This window comes from Panthera pardus, unplaced genomic scaffold (assembly GCF_024362965.1).
Source record: "Panthera pardus isolate Hobbes unplaced genomic scaffold, ASM2436296v1 HiC_scaffold_2, whole genome shotgun sequence".
NCBI lineage: Eukaryota > Metazoa > Chordata > Mammalia > Carnivora > Felidae > Panthera > Panthera pardus.
The window spans coordinates 88,074,090-88,082,423 of NW_026526765.1; the positions used below are offsets into that span (position 1 = coordinate 88,074,090).

General features: G+C 33.9%; 1 long non-coding RNA gene across 1 annotated transcript; it reads right to left on the minus strand.

Annotated features, from left to right (window-relative positions):
• Positions 1-5,088: 5,088 nt before the first annotated feature.
• LOC128778285 (uncharacterized) lies at positions 5,089-7,771 on the minus strand. Its single transcript, XR_008423808.1, has 2 exons — positions 7,510-7,771; positions 5,089-6,701 (listed from the first exon to the last, which is right to left on the minus strand). It is a non-coding gene; the product is annotated as an uncharacterized LOC128778285 (long non-coding RNA).
• Positions 7,772-8,334: the final 563 nt, after the last annotated feature.

Genomic DNA, 8,334 nt, shown 5'->3' on the forward strand with positions numbered 1-8,334 from the left:
GGCTGTCTAAGTCTGTAGAGCAGGTGACTTTTGATCTCAGGGTTGTGAGTTTGAGCCCCACATTGAGTATAGAGATCTCCTTAAAAAAAAAAAAAAGTTTAAAGATGTATAAATTTGTAAAATTTTACAATTTGTTCTGATTTCTTTTTCTCATTCTAAATATTCACTTTTTATCCAACTTTTAATTTTTGAATTTCAAATTGTTTTAAAGAGAAACCCCAAAGTTGTATAAGCTTCAGACTGTACAAAAATTAGATCTTCCCTGTTTAAGTTGTAGGAGAAACTAGGGAAGAAAGACGTGAAATTGATCAAGGGCAGGATACAGATGCCCCTTAATTCTATACTTTAAGCGAAAAAGAAGAAATATATATATATATATATATATATATATATATATATATATATATACACACACATACATATACATACATATTTATAATGGAAGTTAAAATTTAAATGTCTAAAAGCAGAATACAGTAAGATACATAATTTCTAAGCCACTAAAACAAGAATGCAAGCTTGACTAATTCCACAGAAGGTAAGAAAGAAAAAAAAAGTAAATAATATAAAATAAAATGGCAGGAAGAAATATAATCACAATAAATATAAATAAGTTAAATCCTCCTTATTAAATAAAACCCACGTCTCTTGGGCTTTCAAAAATCTAGCTATATACTTTTGAAAAGAGTAAGGAAAATGGGCTTTGAATTATATTGGAATACACTTCTATCAGAATCACCTAGGAACTTAATTCTAGAATCACATAGGAAAGTCATTACATTAGAATCAGGGGGTAGACTTTGGGATAAAAGGATTTCCTTTTTCAGGACTGTAGAAATTAAGTAGATATGTTTGGTATATCTGGCACTGACACTATGACTGCTTCTGGAGAACGAAATGGGGTACTGATGAACAGGATAGAAGGTCCATTTACTTCCACTCTTCACCATATGCTTTTTGGGGCCCTTTTGAACTTAGTCTCATCTTTTTTTTAATTTGTTTTTTTTTTTTACCAGTTGAAAAATTGTTTACCAATTGAATAATTGTAATGCTTACTCAAATAATTAATAGGTTAAATAGAATATTTGGGAGAGGTCATCACCCATATGCAATTATGTGATTTATGACAAAGGTTCAAGTCAGGGGAGGAGAGGGTGATTTTTTAATTAAATGATTCTGGATCAAAAGGAGTTCTATATGAAAAAAAGAACCCTGACCCCTTCCTCACACTATATATAAAATTAACTTAAAATGGATAAAGATCTAATGTGAAGAGTAAAACAAAGAAACTTCTAAAAGAAAACGTAAGAGAATAGCTTCATACCTTTAAGGTAGCCAATGTTTTCTTAAACGCAAAAAGCACTAACTATGGAGGAAGAGACTAATAAAATAGACTTCATTAAAATTAAGATCTTTTGGTAAATAAACCTATCTTAATAAAAGGGTAGGGAGATTGCTGCCCTGGAAGGTCCGTAGTTCTGGCATTTGCAGAGGCCCTACCTATAAGAACTACTAAGTGTAATTTGTGGTCCTTTTGGAAAGGACGTGGCTTTGGGGAAAAAATCTCTTTAAAAGACAATTGGGACAATTATGGGTGTTTGAGTATAGATGAACTATTAAAGAATGTACTTAGTTTTAGAGATACATGCTGAAGTTTTAAGGAGTGAACTATATCTAATTAATTTTAAAATGTTTCAGTAAATATAAGATAAAGCAAGCATGGCAAAATGTGAAATTTGTCCAATATAGACAATGGCATGTGGGTCCTCACTTTTCTTTATTATTCTGTGATTGAAAATAGGAACTTCAATAAAAGAAGGGAAAAAATTAAGATCTTTTGTTTATCAAAAGACACCTTTAATAGCATCAGAAAACAATCCACTGAGTGGAAGAAAAACCTAAAACAACTATTGACAAAGGACTTACATCCAAAATGTATAAATCACTATTATAAATTTAAAAAAAAGACAACTCAATGTTTTAAAAAATGGGTAAGACTTGAATAGCCACTTCAAAAATGTAGATATCTAAATGGTCAACAAGCAGATGAAGAAGGATTCAATATCATTCTTTATGAGGGAAATACAAATTAAAACCATAATCAGTTACCAGTATATATGAAAGCTTTCAAAATCAGATTTCAAAAATCAGATACCACAACTCTTGTACATTGCTGGTAAGGTGTAAATCCATGTGACTCCTCTGCTCCTATCATTTCTATTTCCCCTACTCTCACTAGCAAGTTCTTATCATGCCACAAAATCCCTTTACTCATCATAAGGTGATAACTTTTCCTTTGTAGTTCAACCACCAATATCGAGCACATAATAATAGTTAAGTGTATAAATCTGTATTCCCTCCTTTCTTATTTATTCGTCCTACCTTTACTTTCTGTATGCTCCTTAGTTCCTTATTATAAATCAAAGGGGCCTGTGTTTCCTCACTTATTAATGAAGGGATTCTCAATCTATCATATTCAGCTTAACAGGTAAATGGTTTTGCATTGATGTTACTAGTAGAGACATCATTTGGATAGCTCCTTAAAGACAGAAAACTTAACGTTTTGTATTACCCTTCAGGGGCTCTGTATGTACTAATCACTCTATAAGGAAGTTATAAATTTAACATGATTATGGTCAGAAAAAAATGACCAAGATATTATGGAAGTGAAGTTGCTCTCATAGTCTTGGCATGACAGGGGAATGACCGTCCTATTTTGTCTTGGTGTCACTTTCATTCTTTTTTTTTTTTTAATTTAACATGTATTTATTTTTGAGAGAGAGAGAGAGAGAGACAGAGTGTGAGCAGCGGAGGGCAGAGAGAGAGGGAGACACAGAATCCGAAGCAGTCACTAATGGGGCTCCTCATACGGGATACACTAACTTATGGTGGGAATTACTAAATGCTCATTAGCAAAGCATTTCTGCAGTGGGGTATATAATAAAAAGCACTTATGTTGATTTTTATTTTCAAAGATTAATCATTTAAATCTGTATTATAGAGTCATTTTGAGAATTATGTGAGTTAATAATTTCAAACACTTAGGACAAGTGCCTGGCACATGGTAAAGCTGTCAGTAAATGTCATGGTGATGATGATGATGATGATGAATATCATCATCATCTAAAAATTTCAGATAGATTCATTCTTCTATGATTATCATGTCCTGGACACTGAGGCAGATTCCACTGATACCAGATTCCTCTTCAGAGCTAAAGATCTTGTTTCTCCAACTGCTGGGAATGCTGTTGGCTCACAGCTCTGAAGGTGTGAGCTTTATGCAGGAACTGCCTGTCCAAGGTCACATGCACTCGCTGGGGGCAGTCTTTATCTAATGACTGGTTATTGATGAGTATAAATATGCCCGGCTCCCTACCTCAACTTGGAATACCTCTGAAGGGCCACCCTGGCTTCAGAGCCATCCAGAAGGTTGGCTTAGGCTTTGTTATAACTCTATCACAGCCCAAATTCTCTCTCTACCCAATCCGGCACTTTACCTGCATTAAAATTCCCTAATAAGTTTTCCTGAAATGCAAATCTCTGTCTCAGGTTCTGCTTTCCAGGGCACATAACTAGAAACATCAATTGTTACTTAGTGGATTAAAAGACTCCATTAACAAATGTATCCTTTTTTATTCACTGCTAATTATTAACACAAGGTTCAACTTTGATATATATATATATATATATATATATATATATATATATATATATAATTAAAAGATTAGACATTTGAGATCTTAAGTTGGTGGCAGAGACTAACAGAATAAATTATTAAATGAAATGTTTATCGTATTAAATATATCTATTTTTAAGTTTATTTATTTTGAGAGAGAGAGCATGAGAGAGCATGATTGGGGGAGAGGCAGAGAAAGAGGGAGAGAGAGAATCCCAAGTTGGTGGGGAAGAGGTGCTCGATCCCACCAACCCTGAGATCATGACCTGAACTGAAACCAAAAGTTGGATGCTTAACCAGGTGCTGCCTAAATATATTCTTATTGGAAAAGCTGGCAACATATTCAGCTATTTATCTGGTGAATAGAAAGCATGAAAGGACATGTAAAGTTTTTGTTTTGCTTTTTGAAAACTTTTATTTAAAAAATTTTTTTCAATACTTTTTAAAAAGTTTCTATATGTATTTTGAGAGAGAGAGAGCGTGCACTGGAGGGGCAGAGAGAGGGAGAGAGAGAATCCCAAGCAGCTCTGAGCTGTCAGCACAGAGCCTGGTGCGGAACTCCATCCCACCAACTGTGCTTAACCAACTGAGCCAGCCAGGCGCCCCTGTTTTTTGAAAACCTTGAACACAGGCAAAGTTAGTATACAGATTCTATTTGTCATGACAGGTTAGGTGATGCTGCAGTAATAAGCTGTAACAAAATCTTAGAGTCTTACACATAAAAGTTCTTATTCAGGCAAATCTACTAAAAGTCCAGGAACTTCTCCAGGGCAGCCCTTCATGTGGTGTCTCAACACTCAAGACCCACTTTGTTTTTTTTTTGGTATCTCCATTTCATCGTGCTGCTTCAGGATTCTTTGTTCCAGGAAGGACAGCATGGTGAATAGTGCACTGGAAGTGACACAATGCCTCTGGCCATTGTCTATCTTTAGACCTAGTAACAGGACCCCATCTAATTTGTAGAACTAAGAAATGCATATAACCATTTACATATCCAGGAAAAGGAAGAGAATTGAAAATATTGGTAAACGTTGGTAATGTCAGTCACAAGGACAGTCTCAGACACTAAGAGAGGCTAATATTTTAGTATCCATAAGGGTCATCTTATAAGACATTTCACTCTTGAAACAAACTCTCTGTATAGATCTTATGCTAGCACTGGAATTAATTTTAAGCTCTTGTGTTTATCATGAAATTTGAACAATAGTAAGTTTAGTTAACTATAAACAAAGACAATCAACAGCTAAAGTAGAACCTGACAAGACATGGGTAGTCTCTTCAGTCATAAGATAAATAGTAAAAAACAGATCACAATTGAGTGAGCTGTGAAAATTTATGTAAAAATCTCTTCCAGAGGCTTCCTTGAAAATGTGATGTAAAATTTAAAAACAAGAACAAAATATAAATAAAAATGCGATGTGCCTGAATTTATTTCACATTTGACCATTTACACCTCTAAAGAAAAGGAGTAAAATTACCATCAAGTAAGTATACCTCACACCCTTCTTTCTATACCATTCTTCAACAAGAAAAAATGTTTCATATGAGAAACATTTCACATTATTGATTACAAGACAGTTCAGAGCTAAACATAAAAAAAGTCAATGAAAACAAAAATTGAATATAGATACATATTTCCTTGCTTTCCAGAAACTCGAAGAAAAACATAAATTTCTGTGTGTTTGTTTAGTTCTATAAAATTTACCACATATCAGAGATTAATGTAGTGTTCATTACAATTAGGATATAAAACTATTCCATTACTCCGAAGTAACTCCCTCCTGCTACCCCTTTATAGTCACACCTTCCCTCTAACTCTAACCACTGGCCCAACTGATGTGTTCTCCATCACTATAATTTTGCTATTTTGAGGCTGTTATAGAAATGGAATTGTATCATATGTAACCTTTTGATACTGGCTTTTTTTCAGTCAGTATAATGGCCTTGAGACCCATATAAGTTTTTGTGTGTATGTTAATAGTTTGTTCCTTTTTTATTGCTGAGTAGTATTCCATGATATGAATGTACCACAGTTTACTCATTCACCCATTGGGTGGTCTCCAGTTGGCTGTCATAAAGATTTAATGAAAATCTATACACAGTGGCACCTAGATGGCTCATTCAGACCTCCAACTCTCGATCTCAGCTCAGGTCATGGTCTCACAGTTCATGATATTGAGCCCCAGGTGGGGCTCTATGCTAACAGCATGGGGCCTGCTTAGGATTCTCTCCCTCTCTCTCTGCCCCTCTCCAGCTTGCATTCTCTTCCTCTCTCTCAAAATAAATAAACTGTAAAAAAATCTGGACACAGATTTTTGTACAAATTTAAATGTTCATTTCTCTAGAGTAAATATCCAGTAGTTGGATTGCTGGGTATTATGGTAAGTTTATGTTTAACTTCAGAAGAAACTGCCAAACTGTTTTCTAGAGTAGCTATATCATTTAACATTCCCACCAACAAAGAACGAGAGATACAGTTGCTCCATATCTTGGCAATACTTGGTATCATAAATATTTTTAATGTTAGTTAGCCATTCTAACAAGTGTGTGGTGGTATGTCATTGTGGGGTTAATTTGCATTTTCCTAACGGCCAATGATGTTGGACTGTAATGCTTTACACTTACATAGTGTTTTGCAATTTTACAAATATTCAATTAATTCTCACAAGTATAGCTATGTATTTCAAGTGATAAAAGGCTGATATTATGTAAATCTGGAAAAGACAGACAAATGTAATTACACCAATGCAGAATCAAAACAATTTAAAACTCAAAAGGAACTGGAGGTAATTTAGTCAAACTTCTCCATTTTACAGAGAATAGAGTCTCAGAGAGGTTAAATGATTTCTCACACAGCAGGAATCATACAAAAACCACACTTCTGTTGCTCGAATCTCTTCTATAATGTCCAGTCAAGTAGGTGACAATTTATGCTTGAATCCTTCAAGTGACTGGGAATTCACTCTTTTTTTTTTTTTTACCCAGTTCTGTTACGAAGTGTTTCTTGACATTGGGCTGAAATGGCCTATAAACAAGTGAACAAGTCTGTAAGTGTTTTGACATTGAGCTAAAATGGCTTACTACAGCTCCTGCCAATGGATCTGGTTTCATCCTCTGAGACTTTCCTGAAGAAATGTGGTCCCTTTCCACATGACAGTACTTCACATATTTGAAGACAGCCATCATGCTCTCTAGGCTAAACATTTACATTTTCCTCTAACCATGTCTTAGATGAGCTCCTTTATCATTCTTCTTGCTTGTATTAAAACGGGTTCTAGATTTCTTACAGAGCAAAATACTGTACAAAATATTTCTAGTAACACAGCCAGAGTGTATACATTTTCCAATTATACATATTCACTGTAGGAGATAATGAAATTTCCTTGCCTTTCACATAGTGTGACTATTTTAAAAATTTAAGCTGAATACTTTATTTTTAAAATTGCATTTTTGGGGGATGTTTTATATGCACATGGCACAAATTCAAAACATCCAAGATGGTTTACAGTGAGAAGTCATGATCGTTAGCCTTCTAGTTATATTAGCCTTCTAATATAATATAATATAATATAATATAATATAATAAATATATTGCACACATCCTATTTTTAAGACACATAATATTGATTATGATTATGACATCCCATCATATAGGCTATACATATCTTTTAAATCATTTAATCTTAAATTTTTTGCTGATATAAATAATCTGTTATGGACTTCCTTATGTGTACTTTATGGATATATTTTAGATTATTTCTTAAAGCAGTTTCCTAGAAAAAAATAGCTACATAGTATAGTGTGACTTATATATAATGACTTTCCAGGGGTACCTGGGTGGCTCAGTCGGTTGGGCATCCAACTTCAGCTCAGGTCATGAACTCACAGTTCATAGGTTGGAGCCCTGTATCGGGTTCTGTGCTGACAGCTCAGAGCCTGGAGCCTGCTTCGGATTCTGTGTCTCATTCTCTCTCTGCCCCTCCCCCACTTGTGCTCTGTCTTTCTCTGTCTCTCAAAAATAAATAAATGTAAAAAAAAAATTAATTAAAAAAATAACTTTCAAAAAAATTACCATTTCATGTTTATTCCAATGGTATTCCATTTCACCACATCTCTGCATACATGGAATACTATTATTTATTGATTTTCTTTAAATTTGTTGTCTTGATTGGCTTGTAATTGAGAATGAATGCATTTTTAAAACATGTTTTTATATCTTTATTGGCGATTTGTATTCCCCCCTTAGGGTGTTTAAGACCTTGTTAAGTTTTAGAAAATCAATTTGTGTGAGCTAGAATAAGAATATCAGCCCATGATCATATTCTTGAAAACTATTTTCTTTCCAGTTTATTAAACTCCTAAAGGTGTTTTACACACACATTAGGGTCTGTCCATCCCGCTACTATATGTAGTTAATTTTTAAAGAATTTTTACCAAATATAAGGCTTTACAATGAACACTTATGTTATAATACAGTTTATCTCTTTATAAGTCTGTTTCAGTCAACAGATTTTAAACTGCTGCAATCCAAGGGCAATACTTTAATCATCTTTCGAAAGCCTAATATAGAGTTTTATACAAAGTAAATGTTCCGTAAATTTGTGACATCTAAATGAGGGAATAAACTTAAAAATCCCTACTAGTTTGTTAGATTCTGC